We start from the raw sequence: 6,000 nt of genomic DNA on the forward strand, positions 1-6,000 counted from the left end.
AACCGTTCGCAGAGAACTGTCTTTATTCTCCGTACCAAACAGTCCCCCCACGATCATTACATTCCTATTTACACCCCACCTCCCTCCACTTGAATGGCTTCCTGCAGCCTGATGCCTTGGTCAGCGCGCTTGTCCACACTGCAGCCCCCACTTTCATCCAGACCAGCTGCAAGGGCCTCAAGCCTGTTGGACAAGTGCAAAGGGCTGAGGGCCCCCCAACTTCTACCTCCTCGTCCCCCAAGCCTGCATCACCCGCAGTCACGCCCTCCAGTCCCTGAGCACTGACCCAATCAGAGGACTCCAGCCTAAGGGCTGTGACCGCCTCTGGGGACAACACAATCCAGGTGTCCACTCCTCTCCACCTCCTGCACCCTAGATGCATCGCAGAGTCCAAAGCCCGGACTCCAGCTCATTAGTCTCTGAGCTGGAGTTCCTCGAGCTGCGGACACTCACGGTAGATGTGTCACACAGGGACTCTCCATCCCTTGTGGGCTGCACCTTTTTGCCTAATCACATCCCCGCCAAGCACCTCGGTGGGGGGGGACGTTTTACTTTGTCCAAGGCGCTATCGGAATTCAAGTTTCTGTCGTAATTGGCGTACAGGGTGGACGTGTCCAGTAATGATTATTGAGTGTCCAGTAATGGAGATTGATTGTCCAGTAATGGAGATTGATTGTCCAGTAATTGTGATTGATTGTCCAGTAATGGTGATTTATTGTCCAGTAATGATGATTGATTGTCCAGTAATGTAGATTGATTGACCAGTAATGGTGATTGATTGTCCAGTAATGATGATTGATTGTCCAGTAATGGAGATGGATTGTCCAGTAATGGAGATTGATTGTCCAGTAATAATGATTGATTGTCCAGTAATGGAGATGGATTGTCCAGTAATGGAGATTGATTGTCCAGTAATAATGATTGATTGTCCAGTAATGGAGATTGATTGTCCAGTAATGGAGATTGATTGTCCAGTAATGGAGATTGATTGTCCAGTAATGGTGATTGATTGCCCAGTAATGGTGATTGATTGTCCAGTAATAATGATTGATTGTCCAGTAATGGAGATTGATTGTCCAGTAATGGTGATTGATTGTCCAGTAATGGTGATTGGTTGTCCAGTAATGGAGATTGATTGTCCAGTAATGGTGATTGATTGTCCAGTAATGGAGATTGATTGTCCAGTAATGGTGATTGATTGTCCAGTAATAATGATTGATTGTCCAGTAATGGTGATTGATTGTCCAGTAATGGTGATTGATTGTCCAGTAATGGTGATTGATTGTCCAGTAATGGTGATTGATTGTCCAGTAATGGTGATTGATTGTCCAGTAATGGTGATTGATTCAGGGTTTGTGCCTGGACAACGTATCAATACAGACCTGAGGTCAACAGCTACAAGCGTCTCTCCTTCCAGAATTCGCTTCTCAAATGAGGTCTTGAAGCTGATTAATGATTAGCCTCGTCCGATTGCTGGGACTGTCACTTTAAGCCACATATATAAACGAAAGGGGCTTCACTGGGATCATTCCCTGCGCTGGGATAAGCTGTAAGATGCAGGCTTTCCTCTTCACCCTGCTCCTGGGAGCGGCAGGTATGATCACAGATATACTGAAATGTGTGTGTGGGGGTCCACAAGCGTGGCTGCTTGTCTGGCAATGTCTCCTCTCCCTGGCTACCCATCCCCATTCCTTTCCCTGGCAACAGGCTGAGACTGAACCTGTCAGCTTGTAACCTCGGGGTCACATTTGACCCCCAGATTTGCTCACTGTCAAACCATTCCTATTTCCACCTCCGCAACATTGCCCAGCTTCACCCCGACCCCGTCTCCTCTCATCTCATCTACTGCTGAAACCCTCATCCAATCCAGCATTGCCCCCAGATGCGACTATTCCGACAAATCCCTGACTGTTCTCCCACGTTCCACCCTCCGTAAACTTGAGGTCATCCGAACCTCTGCTGCCCGCGTCTTAACTCGCACTGAGTCCCACTCACCTATCATCTCTGGTGCTCGCTGACCAGCATTGGCTCCTGGTTAGCAACATATTGATTTTAAAATTCCTCCAGCCCCTACAACCCTCGCTATCTCTGTAACCTCCTCCAGCCCCTACAACCCTCCCTATCTCTGTAACCTCCTCCAGCCCCTACAACTCTCCCTATCTCTGTAACCTCCTCCAGCCCCTACAACCCTCCCTATCGCTGTAACCACCTCCAGCCCCTACACACCTCCCTATCTCTGTAACCTCCTCCGGTCCCTACACCCCTCCCTATCTCTGTAACCTCCTCCAGCCCTATGACACTCCCTATCTCTGTAAACTCCGCCAGCCCCTACAAAACTCCCCATCTCTGTATCCTCCTCCAGCATTTACAATTCTCCTTATCTTTGTAACCACCTCCAGACCCTACAACCCTCCATATCTCTATAACCCCCTAAAGCCCCTACAACACTGCCTTTCACTGCAACCTACTCCAGCCCAAACAACCCACCGTATCTCTGTAACCTCCTCCATCACCTACAACACTCACTAAAACCCAAATTCCTCCCGCCCCTAAAACCCAACCTATTTCTATAACCTCCTCCAACCACTACAACACTCTCCATCTGTAACCTCCTCTAGCCCCTACAAAACTCCCTATCTCTGTAACCTCCACCCGACACTAAAACACTCCATATCTCTGTCAACTCCTGCAGCCGCTACAACCCTCCCTATCACTGTAACCTCATCCAGCACCTGCAACCCTCCCTATCTCTGTAACATCCTCCAGCCCCTACAACCATCCCCATCTCTGTAACCTCCTCCAGCAGCTCAAGCCTCCCCATCTCTGTGAACACCTCCAGGCCCTACAACCCTCCCCATCTCTGTGACCTCCTCTAGTCCCTACAACCATCCCTATTGCTGTAGTCCCCTCCAGCCCCTACAACCTGCCTTATATCTGTAACCTCCTCCAGCCCCTTCAATCCTCCATATCTCTGTAACCTCCTCTAGCCCCAACATCCCTCCCCATCTCTGTAACCTCCTCCAGCCACTACAATTCTCCCTATCTCTGTAACATCCTCCAGACCCCACAACCCTCCCTATCTCTTTAACCTCCTCCAGCACCTACAACACTCCCTATCTCTGTAACCTACTCCAGCCCCTACAACTCAACCTATCTCTATAACCTCCTCCAGCACCTACAACACTCCCTATCTCTGTAACCTCCTCTAGCCCCTACAACCCTCCCCATCTCTGTGAACTCCCCCAGCCCGTACAACCCTCCCTATCGCTGTAACCTCCTCCAGTCCCTACAACACTCCCTATCTCTGTAACCTTCTCCAGCCCCTACGACACTCCCTATCTCAGTAAACTCCTCCAGCCCCTACAACACTCACTATCTCTGTAACCTCCTCTGGCACCTACAACACTCCCTATCTCTGCAACCTCCTCCAGCCCCTACAACCCTCCCCATTTCTGTGAACACCTCCAGCCCCTAAAACTCTCCCCACATCTGTGACCTCCTCCAACCACTACAACAATCCCTATCTCTGTAACCTCTTCCAGCCCCGACAACCGTCCGCATCTCTGTAACCTCCTCCAGCCCTACGAACCTCCCTATCTCTGTAACCTCATCCAGACACTACACCCCTCCCTATCTCTGTAACCTCTTCCAGCCCTACGAACCTCCCTATCTCTGTAAACTCCTCCAGCCCCTACAACACTCACTATCTCTGTAACCTCCTCTGGCACCTGCAACCCTCACTATCTCAGCAACATGCTCGAGCCCCTACAACCATCCCAATTTCTGTGACCTCCTCTAGTCCCTACAACCCTCCCTATCGCTGTAACCTCCTCCAGCCCCTACAACCTGCCTTATCTCTGTAACCTCCTCTAGCCTCAACATCCCTCCCCACCTCTGTAACCTCCTCCAGCCACTAAAATTCTCCTTATCTATGTAACATCCTCCAGACCCTACATCCCTCCTTATCTCAGTAACCTCCTCTAGCCCCAACAACCCTCCCCATCTCTGTAACCTCCTCCAGCCACTACAATTCTCCCTATCTCTGTAAACTCCTCCAGCCCCTACAACCCTCCTTATTTCTGTAACCTCCTGCAGCCCCTACAACACTCCCCATCTCTGTAACTTCCTCCAAACCCCACAACTCACTCTATCTCTGTAACCTCCTCCAGCCCATACAACCCTCTGTATCTCTGTAACATCTCCAGCACCTACAAATCTCCCTATCTCTGTAACATTCACCAGCACGTACAAATCTCCCTATCTCTGTAAACTCCTCCAGCCCCTACAACCCTCCCTATCTCTGTAACATCCTCCAGCCCCTACAACCCTCCCCATCTCTGTAACCTCCTCCAGCAGTTACAACCCTCCCCATCTCTGTTAACTCCTCCAGCCCCTACAACCCTCCCTATCGCTGTAACCTCCTCCAGCCCCTACAACACTCCCTATCTCTGTAACCTTCTCCAGCCCCTACAACATTGCCAAACTGTGTTACCTTCTCCAGCCCCTACAACACTCCCTATCTCTGTAAACTCCTCCAACCCCTACAACACTCCCTATCTCTGTAACCTCCTCCAACACCTACAAACCTCCCCATCTCTTCAACTTTCTCCAGCCCCCACAACCCTCCCCATGTCTGTGAACACCTCCAGTCCCTAAAACGCTCCCCATCTCTGTGACCTCCTCCATCCCCTACAACCCTCCCTATCTCTGTAGCCTCCTACAGACCTTACAACAATCCCTATCTCCGTAACCACTTCCAGCCCCGACAAGCTTCCGCATCTCTGTAACCTCTTCCAGCCTCTACAACACTCACTAACTTTGTAATCTCATCCAGCCCCAACAACCATCCTGATCTCTGTAACCTCCTGACGCCCTACAACCCTATCTCTGTAACCTCCTCCAGCCCCTACAACCACATCTCTGTAACCTCCTCCAGCCCCTACAACCATCGTGATCTCTGTAACCTCCTCGAGCCCTACAACCCCATCTCTATAACATCCTCTAGCCCCTACAACCCTCCCTATCTCTGTAACCTCCTCCAGCCCCTACAACCCTCCATATCTCTGTAACCTCCTCCAGCCCCTACCACACTCCCTATCTCTGTAATCTCCTCCAGCACCTACAACCCTCCCTATCTCTGTAACCTCCTCCAGCCTCTACAACCCTCCCTATCTATGTCACCTCGCCAACCCCTACAACCCTCCGAGACCTCTGCGCTCCTCCAATTCCGGCCTCTTGAGCATCCCCCGATTCCCATCGCACCACCATTGGCGGCCGTGCCTTCAGCTGCCTGGGCCCCTAAGCTCTGGAATTCCCTCCCTAAACCTCTCCACCTCTCTCTCTTTCTCTTCCTTTAAAATACTCCATAAAACGGACCTCTTTAACTGAGCATTGGGTGATCTGTCCCTAATATCTCCTTCTGTAGCCCGATGCCAAATTTAGCTTGTTCATGCTCTTATGAAGCAGCTTGGGATGTTTTATAAAGTTAACAGTTCTATATAAATTCAAGTATGCTGTTGTTATTAAGGTGGTGTTAATAGCAGTCTACACATGGGCACAATGAGTTATTCTGCTGCTGATTAAGTTGGCCTGTCCCTTTAACAGGGCAACCTCTCATTGATCTAAATGCTGAGCTCATTCACAGTTCAACTGCCGATTGGCAAATGCCTGTCAATTTAATCCCTTCTACCTCAAGGGATGTTCCACTGCCAATTGGAGGTGTCATCTGTGGCTCAGTTCATAGCACACTCGCCTTTGAATCAGAGACTTGTGGGTTCATGTCCCACTCCCGCAAACCAAGAACTGTGATTGTACTCGACAGAGTTGCAATCTGTGACTGTTGGTAACTCAAAAGAGATTCTACTGCCCATTGCACATTGTCAGTTCTCTAGACGGCCACCAGTGTTTCATATTGAGCTCTCCTTCTCCTGGCCACGAGGTTCTTCACCACCCTGACTACAGTAACCCAACATCTCTTTGTGTCTTGGCGAGCAGACCTGG

Source organism: Cetorhinus maximus, chromosome 33 (genome assembly GCF_964194155.1).
Source record: "Cetorhinus maximus chromosome 33, sCetMax3.hap1.1, whole genome shotgun sequence".
Taxonomy (NCBI): Eukaryota; Metazoa; Chordata; class Chondrichthyes; order Lamniformes; family Cetorhinidae; genus Cetorhinus; species Cetorhinus maximus.